Below are 17,423 nucleotides of genomic sequence, written 5' to 3' on the forward strand. Positions count from 1 at the left end.
TGGAGACTCCTGTTGTTAATTTAACAATTAACACTTTTATTTGTGACATCGGTGATCACCCGAGACTCTTGACATGAGCTGCCAGGGCAATGGAAGCCATTTGAATCCACAGTCTCCATCAGTATTTAGATAAGGTCATAAGCAAAGTGGAAGTTCTCTCCTCCCTCAGAGAAAAATGCATCCTTCTTTGATGGCCACGTCTTTCCACTGGAGAATCACTCACAGAGATCCTCCATGCAGGACATTTTTTTTGTTGTTGTTACAGTGTCTTGGCTTTCCATGCCTAAAATCTCTCATGGGCTTTTCAGCCAGACCATAATGCCTTAAGGGTTGATTCTGAGGTCAGAGTACTGTTTAAAGTGATTGCCATTCTATGAGTCTGCTGTGTGGACTGCTTCCCACGTTGGAATATTCTCTCCTTTTTAATTCTATTATTGGCCGGCGCCGTGGCTCAACAGGCTAATCCTCCGCCTTGCGGCGCCGGCACACCGGGTTCTAGTCCCGGTCGGGGCACCGATCCTGTCCCGGTTGCCCCTCTTCCAGGCCAGCTCTCTGCTGTGGCCAGGGAGTGCAGTGGAGGATAGCCCAAGTGTTTGGGCTCTGCACCCCATGGGAGACCAGGATAAGCACCTGGCTCCTGCCATCGGATCAGCGCCGTGCGCCGGCCGCAGCGCGCTACCGCGGCGGCCATTGGAGGGTGAACCAACGGCAAAAGGAAGACCTTTCTCTCTGTCTCTCTCTCTCTCTCTCACTGTCCACTCTGCCTGTCAAAAAAAAAAATAAATTAAATTTAAAAAAAATTCTATTATTATTACCAGACACTTGATCTTATTTATATGATCTCTTTAAAACTTAATTCTATCTATAATGATCACTTTAACACTTAATATGATCACTTTAACTCTAAGATGATATTTGTACCACCCAGCTTAATGGGATTTGGGGTCCTGTGGCAAGTTTTTAAAACTGGATTTCCACATGCAGTAGTATGAAGCAGGACCCCTACATTATCCCTTATATAAAAATTCATTCAAAATGGATTAAAGACGTAAATTTATGACTTGATAACATCAAATTATTAAAGAACATTGGGGAAACCCTCCAAGACATTGGCATAGGCAAAGAGTTATTGGAAAAGACTCCAGAGGCACAGGCAATCAAAGCTAAAATTAACAAATGGGATTACATCGAATTGAGAAACTTCTGTACTGCAAAAGAAACATTCAGGAAAGTAAAGAGGCAGCTGATGGAATGGGAGAAATTATTTGCAAACTATACAACTGATAAAGAATTAATAACCAGAATATATAAAGAGATCTAGAAACTCCACAACAACAAAATAAACAACCCAGTGAAGAAATGGACAAAGGACTTAAACAGACATTTTTCAGAAGAGGAAATCCAAATGGCCAACAGACACAAGACACAATGTTTAGAATCAATAGCCATCAGGGAAATGCAAATCAAAACCACAATGAGGTTTCACTTCACCCTAATTAGAATGGTTTTCATACAGAAATCAACAAACAACAAATGCTGGGGATGATGTGGGGGAAAAGGTACCCTAATTAACTGTTGGTGGGAACGTAAACTGCTAAAACTACTATGGAAGACAGTATGGAGATCCCTCAGAAATCTGAATATAGACCTACCATATGACCCAGTCATGCCACTCCTGGGAATTTACTCAAGGGAAATGAAACCAGCAAATAAAAGAGTTATCTGTACCCCCATGTTTATTGCAGCTCGATTCACAATAGCAAAGACATGGAATCAATCTAAATGTCTGTCAACTAAAGACTGGATAGAGAAATTATGGGATATGTACTCTATGGAATACTACACAGTGGTAAAAAAAAAAAAAAAAGAAAGAAAGAAATCTGGTCATTTGCAACAAAATGGATGAATCTGGAAAACATCATACTTATTGAAATAAGCCAGTCCCAAAGGGACAAATACCATATGTTCTCCCTGATCTGTGATAACTAAGAGAGCACCTAAAAGGAAATCTGTAGAAGTGAAATTGACACTTTAGAAGCAATGACTTGAACAACCCTTGTCTTGACTGTTGAGGAACAGTTGAACTCCTTTCTTAACATAGAGTTAATCATATGTGTATAAAATCAATTGAAAATAGATCTCAGTAAAGAAATAAGAATGGGAATAAGAGAGGGAAGAGGAAGTTTGCAACTATAAAGCTGTATAGTTCTGCATACATTCCTACAGATTTACACATCAGACTCTTGAGTAGACCCTCATAGAGGAAGAATCATGGATGAGGCAAAGTCTGGGTAACCAAGGATGAGGACCCAGGACTAGAAATCCAAGAGCATAGGTTAGGAGGAAGAGCTTGCTGGGTTAAATATGATCTATTTTTTATTTATTTTATTATTACAATAAATGAGCCTACTTATAAAAAAATATAGTAGTGGGCATTTGACCTAGTGGTTGAGACATTTGTGTTCCATGCCAGAGTGCCTTGTTTGGACTGATATCCAGCTGCATTCCTGACTGCAGCTTCCTTGCTAATGTGGACTCTCTGAAGCAGGGGTGATGGCCCAGGTGATGGGGCTCCTCCAGCTGCTGGGACACCTGGACTGAGTTCCTGACTCCTGTTCTCCCAACCCTGATGATTGCTGGCATTTGAGGAGGAAGCCAGTTGATGAGAGCTCTCTCTTGCTGTCTCTCTCTCTCTCTCTTTCTGTATCACAAATAAATACATAAAAAAAATAATGTAGGAAAGATTAACATGGAAAGTAAGAATAATGCCTTACCCAAAGGCAATCAATAACTGTGGTTATGATTTCCTTTGTGTGTGTATTTGAAAGATCACTCTGGCTTGAGACATGTGAGGTTGGGAATAATGATGATACACAGCTCAGTGACAATGTTCCTAGAACCTGTTAGCTACTTTAAATAGGCAGTTGGAAACGTGAGGATTAATGAGGTAGATCTGGACTTTTCCCTGCTCTGCTAATGCCATGAGAGTGGAGGACCAATGAGAGGGAGAAGGAAAAACAGTACAGTCCTTACTGGAGGCAACACCCAGACTTAGGGGATGGCTGAGTAAAGTAAGGCCGGAGAGAGACAAAAGCAACTGTTAGTAAGGTGAAAGAAAACAAAGAAACACTCTGTTTTCGTGATGTGTAAACTCTGCATCTCTGTGAAGATACAATACACATACAGCTGGCAGCCAGTATTTCCCTTGTCAGGAAAACTTACAGTTAGCATATTTTGTGCTGTGTTTCACTAAAGAGCTTTCTGCTGCTTGCTTCTGTTCGCTAGGCTCTTGCTCCGAGTGTTTGCGCGCTGAACTTTGGTCCTTCTGCCTGTCTAGACACAGGCACTGCAAACGCTCCTTATGCTTCAGCTTTCTTTTCGGGTCTACTCCCCCGCCATGGTTGGAAAAAAAAAAAAAGTTTCTCTCTTCCCATTATGAGAGGCAAACGGCTAAGACAGGCCTCTGTAACCCAGCTCCTGATACTCATGTCCTTGCATGATTTCCTCTCCCTGCGTGTGGCTGGATGTGGATGTGGTGGTTTTGTTGCAGGGATAATGGCAGGACAAGTCTGCAGCTCCAGTCGCTGGGGTCTGTGTCTCCTCCCCAAGAAATGTGGTAGATTTTTCTTTTCACAGGATTCTTTAAAAATGGCACATCTGTTCTTTGACTTGTGTTGCAGCTCTTTGTGTCACAGCTGTCTGTCACAGCCTGTCCTCTCTGTTGCTTCACAGCTTCTTCTCTCTGCTGGGTTGGCAGAGGGGTGTCACAGTCTTCTGTGTTACTGCTTCTTTTCTCTGCCATGTTCTTTGTCTTGTGACCATGAAGAATGAGGCACACAGACAAGGAAGAACAAGCAAATGGGGATGGGAATTTATTGGAAAAAGCAGGGAAAGCTTCCAGCAGTCAAGCAAGGTCCCTGAAGGAGGGAGCCAGTGAAGAACTGGGACTGGGGATTTTTATGTGTTTGTAAAGGAGGAAGTTTGCCTGATTGGTCAAGGCATATGCTAATGATGCCTCAAGTAATTGAGTTTCTGCGACTCGTGTGGGAAACCTGGATTTAATTCCCAGCTCCTGTCTTTAATCCCAGCCAGTCTTGGATGTAGTGGTTATTTGGGGAGTGAACCAACAAGTGGGAGATATCTCTCATTGTCTCTCTCAATTTCTTTTTGTCTCTCTATATCTGCGTCTCTCTGTCTTTTAAATAAATAAAAACAATACCTGAATGAATGTCATTTTAAGAAAGATCTGCTGGGGAAATATGAAGGATATAGATAAAATACTGGTTTTAATTTGTTTATTATTTATTTATTCAAGAGACAGAAACAAAGAAAATGAGAGAGAAAGCAAGCTGGTTTATTCCTCAAATGCCTGCAACATGCAGGACTGAGTTAGGCTGAACGCAAGAGCCAGGAATTCAAACCAAATCTCCCGTGAGGAGGTGGAAAGAACCCAACTACTTGAACTAGCACTGCTGCCTCTTAGGGTCTGTATTAATAGGAAACTGGATCAAAGGCCAAGGAGCTGGGACTCAAACCAGGCACTTGGTATGGGATGCAGGCGTTCCAAGTGGAGACTTTACTGCTGAGTCATATGCCTATTGCAGTGGCTGGAGACTTTATGGGGAATTTGTGACCCTGTCACTGAAGGCCCTTGGCCAGTTTGAACTCTGGGCTACAAGGACAGTCCCATCCTAAAGTGACTTTCTTAGGACATTTTATAGGTAGAAATGCTAGCAGTTGAACCCAGAGCAGGCTTGATGTGGAAAACTACCAGCAAAAAGGCCAGAAAATAGGCCTGGCTAGGAAAAGCATCCAATTAGCTTCTAGCAAGCTGCTGACGTGCAAAGCTGTCCTCCATTTTGGCATCCCTGGTTGAGGGAAGGGAAGTAGCAATGTAATGGCTGAGGGATCCTGAGAAATCCTCCAGGGGAAGTCTGGGAGGCAGCAGGCCTTCTTTCTGGATGGGAATAATGATATACTGTAGTAGCTGACAAGGAGCAGCCCAAGATTATATCTGATCTAACTGACTCCCAGGACCAGAGTCACCCCCACTGCCTTCTCCTGTGGTCCCTTTATCATCGTAAAGGATGGATGGGCAATTTCCTGGTACCTGAATGGTTGATTTGAACAGCTGGGAAGAAGCAGGATAAGACAAAAGTTAACGGTTACCTGCAGACACTACCTGACCCAATCAACTACAAAATCAGCAATCAAGTCAACTGCAAGACAACTACAGAGCTACACAAGACAGGTAGTAGCCCTAAAGATCCTGCAAACGTACCAGTCCTTTAGTCATTCTTCTGGGACAAGGGTGGTGCTTTCCCCTCCGCTGAAGGACCATGTGAAGCCAAGTGAACATCACAGACTAAACGCAGAGATATTTTTGATTCTGTCACTGCCTACCTCCAGACTTTTGTTTTAGGTGCAATTAGCACCTGCTGTGCTGCGGCTGAGCCCTTGCCTTGGCTAAGTACTTCAGTAGCAGTGGTGTGCTGGTGAAGTTTTAACAAATAGCTCTGTAGGGCAGAAGTTGGGAATAGTCACTGATTTGTAGCATTTACCAGTACCCAAGGTGTAAATAATCCTGATTTCAGCTTGACCTCATGAACACTGAGTTGGGAACAGATGGGCACAAGTAGCTGGTAAAAGCCACTTCCAGCATACTGGTGAAGGCATTCGGAAAGGTCTTACTGAACCTGACCATCTCTCAGAATTCCAATCCCTGCATATTACTGATGGCTATAGTGGACATTTGCTGCTGTTTGCACAGTACACCTCGACTCCTTTGAATAAGAGAGCCTTTCTCCCCTAACCTCCAGAGACTGTTCTCTTTTTGGTTTTCCTAGGTGGAACTGAAAATTGCAGGCCATACTTGACCATGGGGATAAAGGACTGATATGTGGCACAGTGGGTTGAGCTGGTGCCAGCATCCCTTATCAGAGTGCCAGTTCAAGTCGTGGCTGCTTCACTTCTGATCCAGCTCCCTGCCAATGTGCATAGGAAGGTAGTGGAAGCAGGCCCAAGTACTTGGATCCCTGTCACCCACGTGGGAGACCCAGATGGAAGTCCTGACTCCTGGCTTTGGCTTGGACCAGCCTTGGACATTGTGGCCATTTGGGTAATAAACCAGGGGATGGAAGATCTCTCTCTCTCTCGCTCACTCTCTCTCTCTTTTGTGTTTATGTAAATCTGCCTATATAATAAAATACAGCTTTTAAAAAGATGCAAGCTAAGCTAATTAAAGTTTCCTGAGAATTCACACCTTGGAATAGAGGAGATTGAAGTCAAATCATTATCTAATGATACTAAGTCCCCAGGAGAGGATTTCTGAGGTACTCAGAGGCATGCTGGCTCCTGCTGTTTGTGAGGTCTGGCTGCTTCTAAGTTCCTTCCATTCTGTGAGCTATTAAGTATCTTTTCTGTAAGTGAAATGTCATTGTGAAAGTGAGTAAAATGGAAAGAAACTGGTATTCAAAAAAAATTCACTTACTTAAAAAGCAGATTTACCGAGAGAGAGGGAGAGACAAAGAGACATCGTCCATCTACTGGCTCACTCCTCAAATGGCCACAATGGTCAGGGCTGGGCCAAGCCAAAGCCAGAAATCTAGAATTCATTTGGGTCTCCTACATGGGCAAAGGCCCAGGCTTGTGGCCCATTTTCTGCTGCTTTCCCAGGTGCATTAATGGGGAGGCGGGTCAGAAGCAGAGCAGTCAGGGCTCAAGTCAGCACTCTGATGTGGGATGCTGGTATTACCAGCAGCAGCTTAATCCATTGCACCATAATACCGTCCCCAGAAAGTGGTATTTAAAATTCTAGCTGGATACGCTTCCTTGATCCTCACAACCAAAGATCAGCTTTGGCTAAAAAGGATATCAGCAAGTATCAACTATAAGCTACCAGCAAACTACAACATTCTATAATTAGGAAAATTATAAAGAAATTAGGAAATTAGGAAAAATTAGGAAATTAAAAGAGAAAGTTTTTTTCTCTCTCAGATTCAGCATGATTTCATGATTTGTGTTTGTCAGTTCCTGAAATCATCCCATACCTGCAAAAACACGAAGTGTACACTCCCCCAAATGATGTTTGGGATATAATTCCATCATTTAGACACACTCCCTTTCTTCCTCTGTTACTGCTTATAAGTGAAGAGGGACAGGTGTCCCTCTGTTGCTGGAGGAGATATGTAATCATCTGGCACAAGCTAAGCATGGGTTGAGATCAACCTTTGGATTTCACAAGTAATGTGATAGATAGGTAATTCATTTCTTATGGAACAACTGTGAATTTTGATTAAGATGACAACATATGTTATATTAGAATAGCAATAAAACAGACTTCACAACCATTTTGTTGATCCTGTTGGCTGTTGGCAATTATAGCCATGAACTCCATCTTATGATTTGGTTGGGTTTTTCACACATTACCAGTGGTTAGGAACCTTTTTCTCTGCCAAGAGCCATTTGGGTATTTATAACATCATTCATGGGCCATATAAAGTGATCAACTTGAAAATTAGCTTGCTATGGATTTATTGACTTTTGAGTCCCCACTGTGGTTGCTTTGACAAGGCCACACCAAATGATTTGCAGGCCTTCTATGGCCTGGGGGCTGGACATTCTCCACTCCTGTATTAGTTTTGTGCTGTTTGCTTGTTGACCATGGGGTAACAGCACACTTCTGTTCCTTCTGTCTTCCTAATATCTCTCTAATTGCTTTTAGAAATGGGAATGGGATGCGCCCCCTCGATGCTCTTAGCTGAGTGTCCTGCGGGGCCCGAAGCGTTTACTTTGAAAAAATTAGAGTGTTCAAAGCAGGCCAAAAAAAAAAAAAAAAAAAAGAAAAAGAAATGGGAATGGGAACCCTTTCTAGTTTCTATCTTTAAAGTTATTGTGCAAACCTTGATTTGGCCACTTTTTTCACTACAAAAACTCAAATGTTTAATATGACACAGTAATTATCATGTAAAAACGGTGGTGGGAAGAGAAACAGTGATGGCAAAGAATTGTGACAAAGTTCTCCGTGTCTCTACTTCACTTTGTTTTGGGATCTGTTTCAGCCTGGAGACCCAGTGCAGGCAGTGCTGTCTCCTCTCTGAACATCCTCAACGTCTAGGCTGGAGAAGTTGTCATCAGTCTACTTCTGGGCAAAGGGCTGTTCTTCTTCTTCTCCCATTGGCTTAGCCCTTGCCATTCTCCACACTGCAGGAGATGCTTCCCATCGACACATGACAGCGATTCTGGCAGTTCTGTCAGCTGTATGGCTCCTGCCAAAGCAGAGAAGTCCACCTACGCCACTCCCGCACTGCATGAGAGAGCTGGGTTCCTGGTCCAGTGGGTAGGCCACCATTGCTCATGACTGACAGCTGCAGTGATTTGTGTTGGCCCTGGTGCACCTGTGGACCATTCTTGCTGTACGTGCTTGCTTCTGTGCTTCCCCAAATAAGTGTCTTCTCTTTCTATCAGTTGTTTCACCCAAGAGTAACAAAGGGAAGGACTCTGTCTTATCAGAGAGAACCATTTTTTTATAGTTGTCAAACACATGAATTTTACCACCATGGTTCTAGCTTAAGCATGACTCTATCTACTCCTTCCCTAGTAAACACACACAATGAATGAGAGGAGAAGAAAAGACAGAGAAAAAACTGATATTTTGGGCTGGCGCTCTGTTGTAGTAGGTTAAGCCTCAGGCTGTGGCTCCTGCATTCCATCTGGGCAGCAGTTTGAGGCCTGGAAGCTCTGTTCCTGGTCTAGCTTCCTACTGATAGCCTTCGAAAGCAGCAAGAGATGGCCCAAGTGCTTGGGCCCCTGCACCCGCGTGGGAGACCCAGAAGAAGCTCCTGACTCCTGGCTTTGGATCAGCCCAGTTCTGGGCATTGCAACCATTTGGGGAGTGAACCAGTGCATGGAAGACCTCTCTCTGTCTCTCCCTCTCTCTTCTTTAGCTCTGCCTCTCAAATAAATAAATAAATCTTGAGGGGAAAAATTATCTGCTTATTGTGTCTCTTATCTAAGTAAATGGTACCACTTTCCACAAAAAGTTGTGCCAGCCAGAAATTTCAGAGTAATTCATATTTGTACTCAATCAGTTACCTTGTCTCTTGGAGGTAACCTCACTGCCAAGTCGTCTTTCAAAGCCATCTACTCTTTGGTATATCCTCTACCACCCTACTAGATAAGTTGTTTTCCATTCTAACCTGAACTACCTCAAGAGACTTACATTGGCCGGTGCAGCGGCTCACTAGGCTAATCCTCTGCCTGTGGTGCTGGCACACTGGGTTCTAGTCCAGGTCAGGGCACCAGATTCTGTCCCGGTTGCCCTTCTTCCTGTCCAGCTCTCTGCTGTAGCCCGGGAGTGCAGTGGAGGATGGCCCAAGTCCTTGGGCCCTGCGCCCGCATGGGAGACCAGGAGAAGCACCTGGCTCCTGGCTTCGGATCAGCGCGTTGAGCTGGCTGCAGTGGCCATTGAGGGGTGAACCAACGGAAAAGGAAGACCTTTCTGTCTGTCTCTCTCTCTCACTGTCCATTCTGCCTGTCAAAAAATAATATTTTAAAAAAAGAGACTTACATCTTCTCTGGTATAGCTCTAATTCATTGTCTGCATTGCAACTAGTAATCTTCATAATTCTGGTCAGATCACTCTTCTCTTTACAATCCTCTAATTGTCTCCTATTGTTCTTAGAATAAAGGAGAAAGTGGCCGTGGCTTAACAGGCTAATCCTCTGCCTTGCGACGCCGGCACACCGGGTTCTAGTCCTGGTTGGGGTGCCGGATTCTATCCCGGTTGCCCCTCTTCCAGGCCAGCTCTCTGCTATGGCCAGGGAAGGCAGTGGAGGATGGCCCAAGTGCTTGGGCCCTGCACCCGCATGGGAGACCGGAAGAAGCACCTGGCTCCTGGCTTCGGATCAGCATGATGTGCTGGCCGCAGCGGCCATTGGAGGGTGAACCAACAGCAAAAAGGAAGACCCTTCCCTCTGTCTCTCTCTCTCTTTCACTATCCACTCTGCCTGTCCAAAAAAAAAAAAAAGAATAAAGGAGAAAGTAAGACTTATGAATATGGTTAGGCTCATCCCTAACATCTACCAGGCTAAAACAAAAACACAAATGGAAGCCTACAACCTAATTTCTATGTATTTAGAAATTATAAAACAAGATGATGAACAGATTTTTTAAAAGATTTGTTTATTTGTTTATTTGGAAGTCAGAGTTAGAGAGAGGGAGAGAGAGAGAGAGCGCTTCCATCCACTGGTTCACTCCCCAAATGGCTGCAATGGATGCAGGGGCCCATATACTTGGGCCATCCTCCCTCCATTGCTTTCCCAGGCAACTTAGCTGGGAGCTGGACCAGAAGTGGAGCAGCTGGGAACTGGTGCCGATATGGGATGCCAGCATTGCAGGCGGTGGCTCTACCCGCTACACACAACACCAGCCCCAGTGAACAGATTTTAAAATATGCAATATCCTCTTATTTTGAAAAATGTATCTTTATGACTCTCCAAAAGACCAGTTTGCATTTAGTATCCCCAGATGTGAAGTGTCAGGCCCAGGAAATGCTGAGCACAAACCTTGGACCTCACCGTGTTTCTTCTTACTCCAGGTTTCACCCAGCATCATAGGGGCTTCCCATGCATGCATGTATGTGGTCACCCAAGTCGGCATGGTCCACATCTCTGACAAACAGCTGCCCTTTGCACATGTTGGGGCCCAGAGGAGTGCACTAGGTCCTCACTCAGGAGGACAAGCCATGGGAGAGGCTTGCAGAGACCCTTTGAAGCAGGCCCAGGGATATTTGGGATGGGGATTTCAGGGTAAAATGTGTTCTAGGAAGGGGAGTGGTGCAGGCTTCAGGCAGGTGTGTCTCCTAGACTCTGTGACTTCCTCACCTCACTGGAAGGGTATGGCTGGAGAAGGGCCAGGTACACGCAGAGCTGCTTCACACATTCTCCTATGGCGTTCTGCCTTCTATGCAAACTGGCCTTCTTGTGGTTCCCTTAATGCTCCATGTTCCTTTTTGGCAAGAGAACCTCTGTAATATGTAGTTGCTCCCTCCTTGGCAATCCATCTCCCGCAGGTTTCAGCCAAAGCATTGTTTCTTTCAAGTTATATCTCTGACAATCCTCACATAGCCAATTGTCTCCATTATGTAGCGTCATAGAATCCCGTACTTTTTCATAGCACTTAAAAGTTATTAATACCTCATACTTATATAATTAATCATTTATTGTCTAAGTAGCTATTACAGAATTAGCTCTTTAAAGCTTTTCACCTCTGCTATAGTATAAACCTCTAAGAGGGCAGGTTCTGTGTCCATCTTACTCATCATTGTCTCTGTAACACTCGACATGGTGCTTTAGGTATAATAGGGAGGGAGTTTGTGTAAAAAAAGGAAGTGGGTAAAAGGAAGATTGTATTTCTTGATACTAATATGTGAACAAATTTGTTCTGGAATTATACATAAAAATTTTGTAAAGAGAGTCCCTCAGGGAAAGGATCAAAGGGTCTAGAATGTGTAGATGGCTGTATCCCCTGTGTGTATCCTCTTGCAATATAATTGCTTTTTGAAACTGTGTATAGAGGCAGGCATTGTGGCACAGCAGTTAAGCCTCCTCTTGGGATACCCTATGCAGTCCCATCTCTACCTTTTGGTCTAAATTCCTGCTAACGAACCTGGGAGTTAGCAGATGATGGCTCAAATACTTGAGTCCTGTCATCCACATGGGAGACCCTGATGACATTCTTGGCTCTTGGCTTCAACCTGCCCAGTCCAGCTGTTGTGGGAATTTGAACTAGAAGATAGAAAATCTCTCTTTCTCTCTCTCTTTCTCTGTCACTCTGCCTTTCTAATACATAAAAATGAATAAACATTTTCTAAATTTAATAAAACCATTCATGTATATATATAGATTTTTTAATTATAAAAGATTAGAAAATGCTAATATTCAGAAAAGTCTACTGTTGACATATTGTTATTATAATTTCTACCACTCTTTTCCTTTGTGTGGGTATCTAAGGAGACATCAAAAGGACATTTATCAGCCATTTAGTTCATCCGTAAAGAATTGAGAGTCCTGGAAATTTAGTCATATCGATGCACAATTTTTACATTAACTGAAAAAATTAGTTTATTCTGAAGATTTTTAAAAATTAATTGTTTTATTTAAAAGGCAGAGTGACACACAGAGAGGAAAAGACAGCGAGAGCACGAGCAAGAGCAATGTTCCTTCTACTGGTTCAATCCCCAAATGCCCACAATAGGCAGGCCTGGACCACATCACACTAGTAGCAGGAACCCACCCAGGTCTCCCATATGGGTGGAAGGGATGTAAATACTTAGGCCATCATCTGCTGACTCCCAGGTGCATTAGTAGGACGTTGGAGCAATAACAGAGATAAAGCTCAATCCCAGGCACTCCAGTATGGACTGAGTGTGTTAAGGGGTGGCTTAACCTGCCATGCCACAACACCCACCCTTAAATATTTTTAAGATTAGAAAACAAAAAAGATGGGGCCAGCAGTGTGGCACAGTGGGTTAAAGCCCTGGTCTGCAGCACGGGCATCCCATATGGGCCTGTTCGACTTCTGGCTGCTCCACTTCCTATCCAGCTCCCTGCTAATGCACCTGGGAAAGCAGCAGAGGATGGCCCAAGTGCTTGGGCCCCTGCACCCACATGGGAGACCTAGAAGAAGCTCCTGGCTCCTGGCTTTGGATCAGCTCAGTTCCACCCATTTGGTGAGTGAACCATCAGATGGAAGGCCTTTCTCTCTCTCTCCCTCCCTCCCTCCATTTCTGTAACTCTTTCAAATAAATAAAATAAAAATAAATCTTAAAAATAAAAGAAAACAAAAAAGAGGTCAGAAGGAGCCAAATCAGGACTGTAACATAGACATCTAAATATTTCCCATTGAAACTATCACAAAATCATCTTTGTTTGATGAGAAAAAGGAGCAGAAACATTGCTGTGAAATTTTCCCAGATGTTTTTCTGCTAAACTTTTGCCTTTCTCAAAACACTCTCCTATAGACAGATGTTATTGTTATTTGGCCCCCAGAAAGTAAAAAGCAAAATGCCATGACCACCTCCAAAACTGCCATCATGGCCTTTGCTCTTGACCTCTATGATTTCTTTTGACTGGACCACTTCTACCTCATGGTAGCCATTGGTTTGATTATGCTTTGTCTTCAGAATTGTACTGATAAAATCATGTCTCATAGCCCGTTACAGTGGTTCTCATCCCACTTGTCTAAAATTTCTATTGAAAGGTCTGTGCCTATCTGTCACTAATCTGGGCACAACAGTTTTGGCTCCCAATGAGTAGAAAATTTGCTCCACTTTAATTTTTCATCCAGAATTGTGCAAATCAAACCAACTGAGTTGTTCATGGATATTGTTGGATATTGTTTCTGCTGTCAATAAACATCATTTTCAATTAGGATATGAACAAGAATTGCTATAAAATTGTATACATAAATGTGAATGTGTATGCACAATTTATGTTACTCCTTTTAAAATATTTATGTAAGACAGAGAGAGAGAGAGTGAGCACACTCCCAACTGCTGGTTCACTCCCCAAGTGCACACAATGATCCAGATCTCCCAACTACTTGAGCCATCACCTGTTGCTTCCCAGAGTGTGCATTAGTAGCAAACTGGAATTAAGAATGGAACTGGATGGAACCCAGGAACTTCAATATGGGTTGCAGGTCTTCCAACCACTGGCTTTACCTATGTGCCAAATGCCTGTCCCATGTCATTTCTTTACTTTTCTACCTTTTGATTAATAGAAGAAGTAGAAGTACTACATATATATATATATATACACACACACATATATGTGTATATATATTCAATTCTACTCATTTATGTCATTCTATTTTAAATTATTTTCCTAGGATAAATTTTTCAAAATATAATCACTGGGAATTAAAGGCCTTTATGTAAGGTTAAATTATTTTCCATAATATTTATACTACTTAACTAGTTCCAGCTGTGTAACAGATTGTTTGTTTACCATAAAGTAGACTTTCCATAATAAAAATAGCTTTATTGTACCTTTTGATTCTAAATAATAAATATAAATATATAAATTAGGAAATATAGGAAAATTATGAAAAGAAAAATAAACATCACTATCTAGATATACTGAGTTTATAACAGTAAGGTAAATCACAAGATTTTTTCTTGTGTATATTAATCTAATTTTAAAAATTTATTCATGAACTTGAAAGTCAAAGTTACAGAGAGAGAGAGAGACAGAGACAGAGACGGAGACAGAAAGAGAAAGTTCTTCCATCCACTAGTTCACTCCTAGACGGCTGCAAAAGCCAGGACTGGGTTGGGTTGAATCCAGGATCCAGGAGCTACTTCCCTGCATGGATGCAAGGGTCCAAGCACTTGGGCCATCTTTCACTGCTTTTCCATGCCATTAGCAGGGAGGGAGCTGGTTTGGAAGTGGAGCAACTGGGATACGAGCCATTGCCTATATGGGATGCCAGCATTGCAGGCAGTGGCTTTACTGGCTACACAACACTGGCCCTAATCTAATGTTTTAAAAACTTAATGGGCCGGCGCTGTGGCTTAACAGGCTAATCCTCCACCTTGCGGCGCCTGCATACCGGGTTCTAGTCCCGGTTGGGGCGCCGGATTCTGTCCCGGTTGCCCTTCTTCCAGGCCAGTTCTCTGCTATGGCCCAGGAAAGCAGTGGAGGATAGCCCAGGTCCTTGGGCCCTGCACCCGCATGGGAGACCAGGAGAAGCACCTGGCTCCTGGCTTCGGATCAGCGCGATGAGCCGGCCGCAGCGGCCATTGGAGGGTGAACCAACGGCAAAAGGAAGACCTTTCTCTCTGTCTCTCTCTCACTATCCACTCTGCCTGTCAAAAAACAAAAACAAAAACAAAACCAAACTTAATGTATCTTGAATTACTTTTCAAGCCAAAAGATATTGTGAAAACATTGTGTTTTTTAAAAAATGTTTATTTATTTATTTTATTTATTTGAAATGCAGACAGACGGAGATCGCCCATCCTCTGATTCAATCTCCAAATGCCTGCAACAGCCAGGGGTAGGCCAAACCAAAGCCAGGAGCCAGAAACTCTATCTGGATTTGACATGTGGGTGGCAGGGACCCAAGAACCTGAGTCTGCTGCATTTCAGGTGTATGGCAGGAGCCTGGAATCAGGAGCGGATCTGGGACTGGAACCCAAGCTGTTCTAACTTTTTCACCAAATGCCAGTCTCTACTGTATCTTTTACTAGGTATAGTAATCTCTTATAATATTATAACTGTCGTATATCATTATAGGACTGGGGTCCCCAGAAAACAGACTTGAAGATGAAGCTTAGCAGTCAGGATATTCATGAAGGAGTGTCCTTGGTATCAATGTCTGAGGGAGAGAGGGAAAAGCAGCAGAATAGAACACAGGGAGAAGGAAAGCAGAGATGCAAGCCCAGTGAGAACCTTAGCTGACCTCAGGAGTCCTGGATCTGGAATGATCCCTTAGAGATGTCACAAATTGGACTGAGACAGCCAAGCCTTTTTACCCTGGCATTGATTAGTGAACATGGGCCAAGCCTCTCTGCAGTTGGGACAATCCTTGAAGGAACTAATAGCATTCCCAGAAGTTGCGATAAAAACTTCATTGAGAGGGGGTCTGGGCAGCATATCAGTGTTCACAAGGGTTTTATTCTTTTCAGATCCATTTCTTCATAGATGTTCTAGGAACAGCAACTAATATATGATTAGTGTGGGCCTCTTTTTATTTTCTCTAGGAAACTAAGAAAATAAAGTTAAGGAACAAACTATAATCTCTGTCATTGCAACTCAGACTAGATATTCATGGTATTCTTTTTTTTTTTTTTTTTTTGGGCCGTCGCTGTGGCTCAATTGGTTAATCTTCCACCTGCGGCACCGGCATCCCATAATGGGCACCGGGTTCTAGTCCCGGTTGCTCCTCTTCCAGTCCAACTCTCTTCTGTGGCCTGGGAGGGCAGTGGAGGATGGCCCAAGTGCTTGGGCTCCTATACCTGCCTAGGAGACCAGGAGGAAGCACCTGGCTCCTGGTTTCAGATCGGCACAGCACCAGCCGTAGCAGCCATTTGGGGAGTGAACCAGTGGAAGGAAGACCTTTCTCTCTGTCTCTCTCTCTCACTGCCTATATCTCTACCTGTCAAATAAAAAAAATAAAAAATAAAAGAATTCTTTTTTTTAAAGATTTATTTATTTACTTGAAAATCAGTTATACCCGGGGGGCGGGGTGGGGGTGGTTCCATCCAGTGGTTCACTCTCCAATTGGCCGCAATGGCCAGAACTGCACTGATCTGAATCCGGGGCCTGGTGCTTCCTCCGGGTCTTCCCATGCAGGTGCAGGAGCCCAAGGACTTGGGCCATCTTCCACTGCTTTCCCAGGCCATAGCAGAGAGCTGAATCAGAAGTGGAGCAGCTGGGTCTCAAACTGGTGCCCATATAGGATGCTGGCACTACAGGTTGCGGCTTTACCCACTATACCACAGTGCCAGCCTCACTGATGGTATTCTTTATCTATCCATTCTAGATTCCCCAAACCCTCAGCTATTATTTCTGTAGTTCAAGTGGCTTACTGTTGCTGTGGATTCGTTCTGAAAGGAGGAGCGCGTTGCGGGCAAGAGGCATGTAGTCACCACACAGACCCCGGGAGTTGGGTGAAAGCAGGCCTGAGGCAAGCAGCCCGCAGACTCATTAATTTCAGTTGGTACAGCAGCTTATATAGCTGAGGCAGCCAATCTGGTCAAGGGGCGATATATGCCCTAACCAATCACAACCTGTTGCCAGGCAGGCTCCATTTCCAGGTGGTTTCCCAGGGGGTTTCGGAAGCCATTCCTGAGTAACTGACACTGGCTTGCCAGCGGCCATCTTGATATGGCCTTCTCATTCCACCACAGCTTACCTGGTGGCTTGACCCAGACTCTCATTCCTTTTTAAAAAAAGATTTATTTTGCTTGACACTGTGGCATTGTAAGTAAACATCCACCTGTGGTGCTGGCATCTCCTATGGGCACTGGTTCGTATTCTGGCTGCTCCTCTTCTGACCCAGGTCTCTGCTTATGGCCTGGGAAAGCAGTAAAAGATGGGCCAGGTATGTGGGCCCCTGCACCCACATGGGAGACCCAGAAGAAGCTCCTGGCTCCTGGCTTTGGATCGACCCAGTTCTGGCTGTTGCAGCCATTTGGGCAGTGAACCATATACCTTTCTGTCTCTCCTTCTCTCTTCCTCTCTCTGTCACTCTGCCTCTCAAATAAATAAATAAAATATTAAAAAAATTATTTTATTTATATGGAAGGTGGAGTGACAGAAAGAGGCAGAGACAGAGAGAAAGAGATCTTCCATCCATTACTTAAGCCCCCAAATGACTTCAATGGCTGGGGCTGGGCCAGGCTGAAGTAAGGAGCC

The sequence above is a fragment of the Lepus europaeus genome, chromosome 2 (assembly GCF_033115175.1).
Source record: "Lepus europaeus isolate LE1 chromosome 2, mLepTim1.pri, whole genome shotgun sequence".
Taxonomy (NCBI): domain Eukaryota; kingdom Metazoa; phylum Chordata; class Mammalia; order Lagomorpha; family Leporidae; genus Lepus; species Lepus europaeus.